This window comes from Puma concolor, chromosome A1 (genome assembly GCF_028749965.1).
Source record: "Puma concolor isolate L17-30 chromosome A1, mPumCon1.1.hap2, whole genome shotgun sequence".
NCBI classification, from domain to species: Eukaryota; Metazoa; Chordata; class Mammalia; order Carnivora; family Felidae; genus Puma; species Puma concolor.
The window spans coordinates 100,738,906-100,753,654 of NC_141667.1; the positions used below are offsets into that span (position 1 = coordinate 100,738,906).

The 14,749-nt window shown below is 36.5% G+C and overlaps 1 protein-coding gene across 5 annotated transcripts in view; it reads right to left on the reverse strand.

Moving 5' to 3' along the window:
* POLK (DNA polymerase kappa) overlaps positions 1-14,749 on the reverse strand; it is a 75,569-nt gene that overhangs the window by 54,649 nt on the left and 6,171 nt on the right. The gene's annotated exons all lie outside the window — the stretch shown is intronic.

The window sequence follows — 14,749 nt, forward strand, 5'->3', positions numbered from 1 at the left end:
GACACGTAGGTGGCTCAGTGGCTTATGTGTTCAACTCTTGATTTCAGCTCAGGTCATGATTTTGCAGTTTGTGGGATGGAGCCCTGGGTCAGGCTCTGTGTTCACAGTGTGGAGCCTGCTTGGGATTCTCTCTCCCTCCTCTCTCTCTCTCTCTCTCTCTCTCTCTCTCTGCCCCTCCCCAGCTTGCAATCTTTCTCTCTCAAAATAAATAAGTAAACATTAAAAAAAAAAAAAAGGGGCGCCTGGGTGGCTCGGTCGGTTAAGCGTCCGACTTCGGCTCAGGTCATGATCTCACGGTCCGTGAGTTCGAGCCCCGCGTCGGGCTCTGGGCTGACAGCTCAGAGCCTGGAGCCTGTTTCCGATTCTGTGTCTCCCTCTCTCTCTGCCCCTCCCCCGTTCATGCTCTGTCTCTCTCTGTCTCAAAAATAAATAAACATTAAAAAAAAAAAATTTAAAAAAAAAAATAAAACACACTTTCCCCTAAACTTAATAAATCAAAAACTCCATATAACCTGACTTCTGTTAGATCATACTGTTAAAAGGACTTTCATTTTTTTTTTTTTTTTAATTTTTTTTTTTTCAACATTTATTTATTTTTGGGACAGAGAGAGACAGAGCATGAACGGGGGAGGGGCAGAGAGAGAGGGAGACACAGAATCGGAAACAGGCTCCAGGCTCTGAGCCATCAGCCCAGAGCCCGACGCGGGGCTCGAACTCGCGGACCGCGAGATCGTGACCTGGCTGAAGTCGGACGCTTAACCGACTGCGCCACCCAGGCGCCCCTAAAGGACTTTCATTTTAAAACAGTAACAATCCATTTGTTAATGACTATTAACAAATGTTATAACAAATGTTATAAAAATACATTTAAACAGATAGGATATATAAAGAATTTCTGATACCAAACAACAGTATCTGGAATTTATATCCAAATCAGCAAAAATAATTATTCTTAATTGATGAGATGATTTCTCATCCCTTCCCAGAGTTATATGCTGTAACTGGAAGGGAAGGAGAAATAATGATTTATTTTTAGTGATAATTGCTTTGAAGGTTCAAATAACATTAAAAAGTAAGGTCTATGAAAGGGAGTATAGGTTAGAAAAAGTTGCAAAACATTGACATAGAATAATTTATTACACTATCATCTGTTACATAATGAGTGATTTATTTTAGCTAACGAGAGCTATTAACTCTTGTTAATAAAGGGAAAAAGCAGTCCAGATTAACTGTTACCTATTTTTTTCTTAATGAAACCTAAATATACTGCTTATTTTAATGTACAGTACTTAATGAAAAGAGTTCAGTGCTAAGAGACATTTTGATATAGTGCAAAAAGTATATGCTTTGAAGCCAGATAGACCTGGACTGAAATGTCAACTCTAAAACTTAACTAGTTGTGTCTTCCCGGGAAATTTATATGATTTCAAAGTGTATGAATCTTGGTATCCTGTTCTGTGAAACTTACTTCCAGGGGTTGTTGATGATTAAGTGTGTGATATGTAAGGGTTCCTAGCAAAGTAAACACATACTAAGTAAGCATGCAATAATGTGGTTTCTCTCCTCTCACTTTCATTCTTATTTATTTCTCTACAATGTGATCAATGTGGCTGCAAACACGGGCATGTAATTGATTGAGAAATCATAGAAAAAAAACAAAAAAAATGTTCATGACTAAATAAATGACAAGTGAAAAAAATCACACACACACACACACACACACACACACACACACAGCCACCCGAGTTTAGGGAACTCAAAAGAACAAATGGCACCCACCGCTTGGATCTTGTGATATTTAGTGAACCAACAAGAGAATATTCTTCATGGTTTTTAAGGCTTTACCACTGACATGATCCTAATATTCAAATCAAGGTACTAGGAGTTACATTTCAGTTTACTTCAAGTCAATGAAGACAATATTAAGATAAGCAAGTCTAGACACATATGAAATTTCAACATTAATGCCTAATACTTAGTATCATACTTAACTGTATGAATAAACTCTCATCATATGTTTGGCATGACTGATAAAAATCACATATAGACTATCTACAATATGCACAGAAATGCTTCCTATTAATGAAGCTTGACAAATAATTTTTAATGTAAAAAATTACATTAATAAACTTCTAAGAATAAATCAAGTTTCAGAATAAAATTTTACTTTTTTTTTACCTCTAAAAATTTTTTTATATTTATTTATTTTGGGGAGACCACAAGCAGAGGAGAAAGATAGAGGGGGAGATGGAGGGGTAAAGAAGTTCCAAAGTAAGGTCTGCACTGACAAGCTGACACCAGTGAGTCCAAGGAGGGGCTTGAACTCATGAACCGCTGGTTCATGACTTGAGCTGAAGTTGGGCACTCAACCAAGTCACCCAGGTGCCCCTTCAGAGTAAAATTATAAATTAAATCCCAGAATATTCCCAAAATAATCTTTAGAACTCTACTTTAGAACATACACATTTTGGGGGCGCCTGGGTGGCTCAGTCGATTGAATGTCTCACTTCGGCTCAGGTCATGATCTCGCAGTCCATGAGTTCGAGCCCCGTGTCGGGCTCTGTGCTGACAGCTCTGTGCTTTCAATTCTGTGTCTCCCTCTCTCTCGGCCCCTCCCCCACTCATGCTCTGTCTCTCTCTCTCTGTCAAAAATAAATAAAAACATTTAAAAATTAAAAAAAAAAGAACATGCACATTTAAAAAAATATAAATATATGCTAAATGTTTATATAATCAGATTTTAATCCCTTAATGTAATTCCTCAATCTAAAAATTCACTTGTATTATATAACCTTCACAGGTACGCAAGATACATCGGCCTCTGGAGGACACCATAATTTTACTTAGAAAAGGGAAATGAATTCCATGCTTTGGTTTCCTCGTGGACATATTTTTTTTTTAATTTCTAATCTAGTATTTATTGGAAATGCTTTTTTCTTCCTGACCATGCCTCAAACGTGTGGGAGTCAAAGTAGACTCTGAAATTCACTTATTTAAGAAGAGATTAGAACCATATAGCCTTTACTGAAAGGCTTGAAGCTAAGAATAATAGCAACCTAGTTTTGGGACTTAAAATCTGGATTCTCACTATGTGACTACCATTTTTAAAACGTTAAAATAAAGTATTCATCACTATTAAAGTTAAGAACTTAAATTTCTGAGATTTCAAAACTTTAAACCATAATAGCTTTAGCATATTTGTAAAACTTTGTCAGTTAATATTTTTGCCAAAACCATATTCCCAATGCCAATAAGTTATTATAGTTAATTCTGATCCTCTTAATAAATCTGCCTATAGTATACAGCCTTATGAAAACTGGTCATATGTTGACAGTAGCTTCTAGCATATGAATTATTCATTTCTATAATGCCAAATATACTAAGAAGCAAAATTTAATCTACAAATGAAATATACATTTCTTGATGCTACTAACTTACCTTTAAAAATACTTCATAGATGCTAGGAAAATAAAGAAAAAGGTACAACAAATAAATACTATAATATGTAATTAAATGACTCACTTCTTAACAAATAGAACACAGCAAAAGGGATGGGATATCATATACAAAAATGGGTTATAAAAAAAATGTGACTTCCATCTTGAATGCTCTCATTCTCAACCTGGATTACCCACTCTGGGGAAGTCAGCTGCTTTCTGAGGCAGCTCTGACAGGTCATGTAAGTAAGCTTGGAAGTGGAACCTTTTCCAGTTGTCTTCAGATAAGACTGCAGCCCTAGACAACAGCTTGACTGCAACCTCATGATCCAGAGACATCCAGTTAAAGCCATGTTGGGATCCTTGATCCACCAAAACTGTGAGATAATAAATTTATAGTTGACTCTCAAATTCTGTAATTATCTCATTATGGATTAGCACTGGTACATAGATCAAAGTGTAAGTAACACTGCTACGAAAAAGTTGTATCTTAAAGATTAGTAACGTTTCATTTGAATAAAAGTGAATAATCTAAATATACTAATAAATGGATCAACTGAATAACTTCTATGCCAAATACCTTTTTCTCCTGGAATTTGTGCAAGAAAAAATAAGACAGTGTTTCTTTGCAGCACTTAGTACAACCAAAATATAAATTTCAAGAGGGCAAAACCTGGTATAGTGGTAGGCCACTGAGCCTGTTACTTAATAACTATATGATGAATGAATGAATGATGGGCAGGTTAATATACAGAACAGAATATGCTAACCACTCAGTTAAGTCTTTTTAAATGCAGTAATATAAAAAGTAATATTTGGATCTTACAGTGTTTTACATGTATAATCCTATTTAAGAGATAAGGAAACTGAGGTGTAGACTTACATGTACCTTAGATAAGGTCAAACAGTTAATAATTGGTAGATTTGAGACTGTATTTCAGGTCTAGTATCAAAACATTCACACTTAGCCATTACATTATAAATACAAAGAAGGTAAAACAAAATTATTGAAATCTTATCAAAAAGAAGGAACACAGAGGTGCCTGGGTGGCTTAGTTGGTTATACATCCAACTTCGGCTCAGATCATGATCTCGCGGTTCGTGAGTTCAGTCCCCATGTAGGGCTCTGTGCTGACAGCTCAGAGCCTGGAGCCTGCTTTGGCTTCTGTGTCTCCCTCTCCCTCTGCCCCTCCCCTGCTCCTCTCTCTCTCTCTCTCAAAAATAAATATTCAAAAAAAAAAAAAAAAAAAAGGAACAAGGGTGCTTGGGTGGCTCAGTCGGTTGAGCGTCCACCTCTTGATTTTGGCTCAGGTCATGACCCCAGAGTCACGGGATCAAGCCCTGGGTCAGGGTCCATGCTTAGCATGGAGCCTGCTTAAGATTCTCCCTGACTCTGCTCCTCTCCCCTGCTCCCTTTCCTTCCCTCTAAAATTGAAAAAAGGGGGGGGGGGAAGGACAGGTTTTTTATAGATTTCATGGAAGTAATGTGAAAGTGTCATAAATAATAGATAAAATATCATTTATTACTGTAATAGAAAACACAATTTATGATCTAAACTTATTTTTAAATGACATCATTATTTTGAATACTCTCTAAAAGCCTAAGAAATCTTCAAATGAAGAATATGAAACAAGGAAACTAAAATGAAACTATAAAAATATGATGTCCATTCATACTTTACTAAAATACATTTGGAGATCAACTGCAGATCTTCTTAGTGATCCAAAGTGTAATATCTTCAATAATCATGGCATCTAAAACAAAGAGTTCATTTCTACCAGGGATTGCCTTATGTAATAATTTCCGTAAAAATCAATGATCAAAAACGCCCTATATTTCTGCCTATGCATTGCTATGCAGAAAATAAAGGGAAAGCATTATTTATAAGAATTTTCTCTGAAAATGAGAGCTTCCTAAATCTTGTCTTTGTACAAGTCAAAGTAGCAGCAAAAGTGATTTCTCATTTTCAATATTGTTAATGGTTTCTTCCTTTTTCAAGATGTAGCCAACTTCTCTAAAGCTGGGGTAGGGGGAGGGATAAAAATAGAAAGCATAAAATTCCATAAAGGTTGGCTACACTAGCTAAAAATACATATGAATAAATGGTAACTAACACTTTCTAACAACTTAACATATGTCAAGCAGGTACTAAGGGCTTAAAAAGCATTCTCTCATTTATTTTTCTCGATTACTTACTAATTTAGGTGTTATCCCAATAAAGTATATATGTTAGTAAAATACATAAGGAGACTGAACTTTAGAGAATTTATGTAATTCATCCATGATCACCAGAGGCGTCCAAGCTGAAATTCAAATCCAAGATTCTGTCTCCAGAGCCTACAATTTTAAAAATGTTTTATTTGAGAGCAAGTGAGCAGGAGAGGGGCAGAAAGAGAGAGGGGATGGGGGGCAGAGAGAATCCCAAGAAGGCTCCTCACCATCAGTACAGAGCCTGATGCGGGGCTCGGTCTCATGTACAGTGAGATCATGACCTGAGCCAAGATTAAGAGTTGGACACTCAGCCTCAGGCGCTCCTGCAGAGCCTACATTCCTAATCAGTATGCCAGCAGATTTATTTTATCTTTATTCTTGAAAGGTATTTCCATCAGGTATAGAATTGACAGGCTTTTTTTCTTTCAGTACTTTAAAGATGTAGCTTCACAGTTTTCCAGCCTCCATTATTTGTTAAGATCATGATAGTTCAAATTGTTGTTCTTTCTATGTAATGTGCCTTTTCTGACTGCGTTCAAGTTTTTCTCCTAATTTTTGGTTTTCATCAGTTTGGCCATGATGTGTCCAGGCACATCTCTTCCTTCAAAGGACAGAGCTAGACCAGGTTCCTGTATTTTCTGTGAACACTTTCCCTTACGCCTGCTTCTTCATGTGCCCTTTTATTTTTTATTTATTTTTAAAAAACATTTATTTATTCTTGAGGGAGAGAGAAGGAGGCACAGAATCCAAAGCAGGCTCCAAGCTCCCAGCAGTCAGAACAGAACCCGACGCGGGGCTTGAACTCACGAGCCGTAAGATCATGACCTGAGCCGAAGTCGGACGCTTAACCGACTGAGCCACCCAGGTGCCCCTTCATCTGCCGTTTTAAATATCTGAAAGATTTTCTCTGTCCCTTGATATACAGCAGCACTGCCTTCCTCATCCTCTTCCACCCCTATACTGCATATATTTACATTTTTTTCCTAAAATACCCTGTTAATGAGGAAGGAAAAAAATACTTTCCATGGCTCAAAAAATTCCCAACCCTTTTTTCAAGAATATCACTAACAAAATGTTTACATTACACACCTATTTAACTTCTGTCTACAGTATCATACACTAATGTTAATCACAAAATAGTTTGGGTTCTTATTCCATAAAAAAAAAACTAGCAATAATCAGTAGAAAGAAACAGGGGTATTTTTGGAAAAGGCCTTCATCTCTGGAATTTACTAGCATTTCTTCACTTGACACATCTTTTCACATGTCTGCTTCAGGGCAAAAGTAAATATTACTACATGGAGGGCACTGATCCTCTTGACTTCACTTTGGTTTTTGATAATTCTCTCAGATCATGATTTATAAAGTGTGGTTCTATCATTAAATGCTTGTTATGGTGGGATGCCATAATAGCCATGCTTTTCTTATGTATAAAAATTAACTATTCTCAATGGGAAAATATTATAAACTTTATAAATGATTTTTTATATATCAAATTTTATACTTTATACATCTATTTTTTAATGCAAAAATTCACTGGATTGGATAAAGATAAATGAACTAATTTAACAATATGTACTTTGATTTTTAAGATGAATGCCTCATTTGGTCAAATTATTATTTTGGAATTACAATGGTTAACACTTTCACTTGAGATAGGAGAAAGAAATACAAACTAGTTTGTGTTCAGTTATAATATAAATTAAGGAACAAAGTTATATTAACCTCTAGTATATAAGGATCTGTTAGACCCAGCTTCAGTTTTTGAATTTCTTCTTTGAAATTTATTATCAGCACTGGTATTTCCTATCTTCCAAAGAAAAAGAACTTAGAAACCTTCTGAAGAACAAAATATTCATTTTTTAACACAATAAAGTTCACTTGATGCTTTTATAAACTGAAGATACATTATAGTGATCCCTTTAGAAATGGAAAATGCAGGGGCGCCTGGGTGGCGCAGTCGGTTAAGCGTCCGACTTCAGCCAGGTCACGATCTCGCGGTCCGTGAGTTCGAGCCCCGCGTCGGGCTCTGGGCTGATGGCTCGGAGCCTGGAGCCTGTTTCCGATTCTGTGTCTCCCTCTCTCTCTGCCCCTCCCCCGTTCATGCTCTGTCTCTCTCTGTCCCAAAAATAAATAAAAAAAAAAAAAAAAAAAAAGAAATGGAAAATGCATTATATTATTTTAGGGATCTTATTTTCCTGTATCTTGAGTATTTTGCTACTTCATTACCCTAGGAATTATTTAATCATTATTCACAACTTATGCTAAAAGATAAAATCATAAGAAAATGAAATAATGGAATCACCTAGAGATGACCTGGTAGTGAAATAAATCATCACTATAACAGCATACTTCAGTTTTCTAATTGTGTTGCCCACTATATTATATCTTTGAAAGAAAGCGTAAGAGAAGTACAGACACCATTTTTGCAAGAGGGAGAGGGAGGTAGAAACTTTCACTGATGCAAGCTTTTAATAAAAGCTAAACATAGTTGAAAGCTCTGAATTTTACATTTTCTGCCCATACTGAGCACAATTATTAGACAAATCAAAAGATGAATGCAAAGAAACTAACAGCACTCTAGACTATGATGATGCTGAAATTGCTCATTATTTTGCTTGACTGATGCAAGCAAAATTTCAGATCATGAATTTTCAGATGAGTCAAATAGATATTTTCTCAAACTTAAGAATCAATGAGTAAACAACTTTTTTAATTTTTATTTTATTTAAATTTTTTTAGTTCTTAATCTTTGAGTTTATTAACTATTGCTACAATTGATCCAACAATTAATAATACATTTCTTGCTTCTGTGTAGGTTTAACTTTTTTTTTTTAATATAATTTATTGTCAAATTGGCCTACATACAGCATGTAAAGTGTGCTCTCGTTTTTTGGGGTGATTCCCGTGGTTCATCGCTTACATGCAACACCCAGTGCTCATCCCAACAAGTGCCCTTCTCAATGCCCATCATCCATTTTCCCCCTCCTCCACCCCCTCTGATCCACCCTCAGTTTGTTCTCTGTATTTAAGAGTCTCTTATGGTTTGCCTCCCTCTCTCTCTGTTTGTAACTATTTTTCCCCCTCCCTTCTCCCATGGTCTTCTGTTAAGTTTCTCAAGATCCGCATATGAGTGAAACCATGGTATTTGTCCTTCTCTGACTGACATTTCACTCAGCATAATACCTTCCAGTTTCATCCATGTTGCTATAAATGGCATGATTTCATTATTTCTCATTGCCAAATAGTATTCCATATAAACCACATCTTCTTTATTCATTCATCAGTTGATGGACATTTAGGCTCTTTCCATAATTTGGCTATTTTTGAAAGTGATGCTATAAACATTGGGGTACATGTGCCCCTATGAATCAGCACTCCTGTATCCCTTGGATAAATTCCTAATAGTGCTATTGCTGTGTGGTAGGGTAGTTTTATTTTTAATTTTTTGAGGAATCTTCACACCGTTTTCCAGAGCAGCTGCACCAGTTTGAAAAAAAAAAAAGTATTGTTTATTTTTGAGAGCGACAGACACATAGTGTGAGCATGGGAGGGGCAGAGAGAGAGGGAGACACAGAATCTGAAGCAGGCTCCAGGCTCTGAGCTATCAGCACAGAGCCTGATGCAGGGCTCGAACCCATGTAACTGAGAGATCATGACCTGAGCAGAAGTTGGACACTTAACCAAGTGAGCCACCCAGGTGCCACAGCAATGAATTTTTAAGAAAAGCAAATATGGCATTCCTATCCATTTAGTCATCCAACGGGAAGGTCTTCATCACACAGTATTATGCAACAAGAATTTGGAATATCCCAACTTGCTAATAGGACTATGGCAGTGTTCTTTCAACCTTTAGGCATTTGTGCACTAAAAGTTATTTAACACAGTTTGTAAGTCAACAAATGATTAAGCTAGATGTGTATGCAAAGTCAGGAAGGAAATAGATGAAGGAAATAAATATAGAAATGAAAATCTTATTTGATTTGTACTTCTAAGTAGTGTTTATAAATATAAAAATGAAAATATTTTATAATTATGGAGGAAAGAATATGGATGACTTCCCTCTAAAAAGATTATGAGATGTCAAAGTTTTCAACAGTTATTGAAAAAGTTTCAAATGTTACTACATTTTGATATCATAAGCCCACGATAAAGAACCAAACATAATGATAAGCTAGAATCAATTTAAAGATGCATATAATATCTGGAATCTTTATTTATAGGATGCATAGTTCCCAGGATTGTATATAGACATTGATGAGCAGCTACTTGCTTTCAAAGGACATTCATTACTCATTTCAGGAAAATATGGAATAAAAATTTGTTTACTAGGTCTCAATATTTATTACAATTCCTAATAAAGTTACTGTCCACTATCCCTTGCTTGTTACTTCTCAAAGTTACTCAAAAATATAAAAAAATATGATGACACCCATGACTATTTTTCCTGATATACTAAGAGTTAAAGCAATATATAATTCCTTTATCAACATTAGACAAAAGGATGATTGTAAATTAGATCACTTAAATTATTTATGGATAATTAAGACACAGACCTGCTGGGGCACCTGTGTGGCTCAGTCAGCTGAGATTCAGACTTTGATTCAGGTCAATCTCACGGTTCACAGGATTGAGCCCTGCATCCGGCTCTTCGCTGACAACATAGAGCCTGTCCACCTCCTCTCTCTGTCGCTCCCTGGCTCTCTCTCTCAAAAATAAACAAACATTAAAAAAAAAAAAAACTTAAAACAGACTTGCTAGCATACCTCTTTAGTCATGATAGAAAAAAAATTGAAAACTGCCTACATAATACACCACTGCAGCTTAAAAATGTGTGTGGATGAATTTTCTTCAAAAGAAAAATTTCAAACTAAAGAAAAACTATGCAACAAACTAGGATGTAATTGGGCTCTAATAGATACTCAAATGTTTAATCATTTCAGGATAATAGTTGTCTTTGTTTTTGGGTTTTTTTTAGTCTAAAATCAATTTTATATATATTGAAAGTATATTATAAGTCTCTGAGTTTCAAAGTCTGAGCTAGACTATTAATTACCTTGACTTTGGTCAACTTATTTAACTTCTATGAACATTAATTTCTTTACATGTAAAATAAGAATGTGTACTTTGCAAGATTTTTGTGAATACTAGATGTAATAGATGTAAAACAACGTCTAACATTGAGTAGGTTCTTAACAAATGATACTTGTTCCTTACAAAAAGCTATGATGGAATTTGGTTCTTTAGTCTCTCATTAATTTTAACCTGTTAGTTACTTTTCTTCTCAGCCTTGTTAATTGTGGTTCCTACAGCTTCCCTTTAATCACCAACCACCTAAACTTCATTCATCTTTAAATATTTAGTGAACATTATGTGATAAGCAATTTAAATCTTTACTTGCTCTTTAATAATATGGTCACTATTAAAACCAAATCAATATCTTTATACACTTAAGTATTGCCTGTATTCTTAGACAGTAAAATGCTAGAAAACAATGAATCCATGGAATATGTGGTATATATCTCTTATTTTTAAAGCATCCCAATCAGGATCATCATAGAGCAGGTCTTAATACCTTAAATGAGGATGAAGATAAGCTGTATGTTCATAAACTGTACCACCACAACAACATGTATAGTTATATAACAGTATTTTTCAGCTTACTTGACTAAGGAGAAGAGGATCTGAAATTACAGTAAAAGTGAAACAATGAAAGGGATGGGGAGAAAAACAGGAAGCAAAACACATTTACAAAATAACTATCATGAGGATCCTACAAATATTTAAAAATACCATACTGCTTAAATAGTCTGACTTTAACAAAAGAATTTCTCAATGTAACAGGAAAAGATGTTAAAAGTTAGAGACTCAAAAGCTTGAGGGTAAAAAACAAAATGTGTACATGGAGAGAGTGGATATTAATAGCACTGTTCATCCATAATAGATGCATACTGTGTACTTTTAAAAGGATTTTTTACTGTTATAGTGAAACCCATGAAATACCAAATACCCCTGACAAGTTTTTATCCCACAAAACCAAACAGATGTAAAATAAAAGATAAAGGAATACAATTTCAATTTTATTCAACAGTAAGAATGAATATTTCTGCTTGGAACATGCCTGGCTTGGCTCTCCTCTGTACAACAGGAAATGAGATAAAAGGGTAGCCCTACATGCCCTTTGAAATTCTGTTTCTGAAATCCCTGTCTTATTGCCAAGTATTAGAACTTTCTATGGGATATGACATATTCCTAAGTAAGTGCATGCAATGCATTAAGGTTATCAGTTGAGTACACCCCCACCCTATACAGTTGTCCTTGAGTTGAAAATCAATATACAAGGGAGTCCAAGACATATTTACAAAGTCACCTTAGGGATCAGAGTAACAGAATAAGACCTAGCTGTATACGTATAATATAATAATAATAATTGACGTTAATTAAAGTCTTTTGACCCAAACAGAGTGTGGGTTAAGCAAGAAAAGTAAGCATTGACAGTGCCTGTGCTCTGTATCAGGGATAACTTAACTTACTGCTACTAATCATTTAGAATCATAATTATTCCCCTTGGAGGAAAACAAAAATATGAGATTAAGATGTAGGAAGAAAACATCAAGCCTCTTATTTGAGACCAGGATACAAAGAGCAATCACAAGGCCGGAAAAAATGTGAGAGGATTAGGGGCTCTTGGGATACTGGGGCAGGAAACAAGAGTGAAGTAAAAATTAAGAGTAGGTATAACATAAGCTTCCTTTCCTTTTTCCTAAGAGTCAATTAAAAGAGGATGGAAGGTTCCATTACAGATTTTTTCTCCTAGCTTCTCACTCTTTCTCACCTATTCCTTCCTCTGCTTTTCCCATCACTGCTGCCAATGACTGCTATGGTAGAGAAGTAATACAAGAGGGAAAATATTAACAGACAGTAGTAAAACACAACACATATAAACAATGGTAATGCAAGGGAAGGGGAGAAATAAGGAGAAAAAAATAGTATCAGCATATGCAGCAAGAAGAGAGAAATTCTGCAGCTGGCTGGCTGTGAAGACCCTTCATATGGAAAGAGTGCACATAATCTGGTCAGATTAATTACAAGTTTTTTATTCAACTAGATTTTATGGTCAATTTTTGGTCTTCTTTCACCAAGTGCAAAAATTTGTTCTACTATTCAAAAAATCTGATAGATCTTGTGAAAATGTGTTAAGGAAGCATAATTCAAACTTGGGATTCATGAAGCCATGAAGGGAAGACTAACACCCACATACCACTTGTGGAAGCTTGCATAGTCCACCAGGAAGATTTCCCCCTTGTCCATCAATAGCAAGATGCCCTCTTCAAAAAATCACCCAAGCATTCTGTCCACACTGCTCCTGGGCACTTTAAATTATCTAAAGGACTATCTGAGGTCTTCTAAACGGGCTGTACTCAGCTACCCACCCATCTCATGAACACAAATATATCTTGGTAATGATTTGCAGGTTTTCCCACTGGTTTGAAGCCTTTCCATGTAGACAAGCTACTACTTCTTCAGTAGCTAATATCCTATTGGGAAAAAATCATCCCTATTTGGGGAACCCTACCTGAGCTCCACAGTGACTGGGAAACCCATTATGCTGGTCAAATATTACAGCAAGTCTATGCTGTTTGGCCAGTTCTACAGCATTTTCACTGCTATCATCCTCATTGTTCAGAACCAGTCACACCAACCAACTGCATCATCAAAACTCAACCGGCAAAATTTGTGGAAACCCTCCAACTAACTACCGTGGCCAAAAGTAGCACTGATGGTCCTTCTAACGCTCAGATCCACTCCCTTTGGAACTCATAAGCTCTCACCCTTTGAGATAATTACTGGATGCTTTATACCCCTAGCTTCCATCTCTTTTGACCTGCACCTAACAAAAGGAGCTATACTTAACGTTGCAAAGGCCTAATTACATCCCTCAAAAATAATCATGCTCTAGTTGAACAGTCTTTTCACATCACATTCTCGGGAGATGAAAACTTCAAACACCACACAACGCAACCTGAGGATTTCATTTCTTGGAATAGACATCTCCAAAAAGACTCTCTTCAACCACACTGAAAAGGTCCTTATCAAGTGTTATGAACCAATCCATGTACCACTTAACTACAAGGAACTGACTCCTGAATTTATAAGTCTCATCTAAAGATAGCCCAAACGCTGACCGGAATTGCCATCCACTGCTGACCTCAAATTAAAGATTTCCAGGAAATATGGGGCAGCTGGGCAGTTCAGTTGGTTGAGCGTCCAACTCTGGCTTCCACCTCAGGTCAAATACCTAGGGTTTGGGGATGGAGCCCTACGTGGGGCTCCATGCTGACAGCACAGAGCCTGCTTGAGATTCTGTCTCTCTGTTCCTTTGCCCCTCTCCCCTGCTCGCTCTGTTTCTCAAAATAAACTTAAAAAAAAATTTAAAGATTTCTAGGAAATGAAACACAGGATACTGAAGCAGACAGCTTCCCCAAGATGACAGGATCGGGCCTGTATATTCTCTCCTTTCTGCTTTTTCTCATTTCATTTTCTCCTTTATCTATCCTAATGAGATGATGCCCTCATTCGTATTTCCCAATCCCTCAAAAAAAGGGGAAACCTTTCTGACTGTTGGACCTGTCCATGAAACTTGCAACCCTTCAGTCTTCCTCAGAGCAAACTTTTCCTTCATCTCCAGTGTGACCACTAACTATACCCACACCCCTCTAGATATTACAGGGTCAAACTTCTACAACCAGGTTTTCCTGTGCTTTGCTTTGAGCTGTCTGCTATCCTAGCTCTCGATGCAACTAATCACATGGTTCCCTGTTCTTTCTACTACTACAGGTCGGCTCACTATAACAAAACAACCCCCCTCTGCACACCCTTCAAGAATAAAGTCCATAGGGGCATCTGGGTGGTTCAGTCAGTTAAGCACCTGACTTCGGCCCAGGTCATGATCTCACAGTTCGTGAGTTCGATCCTCATGTCGGGCTCTGGGCTGACAGCTCAGAGCCTGAAGCCTGCTTTGGCTTCTGTGTCTCCCTCTCTCTCTGCCCCTCCCCTGCTCTCTCTCTCTGAAATAAACATTAAAAAACAAAAAAAAGAA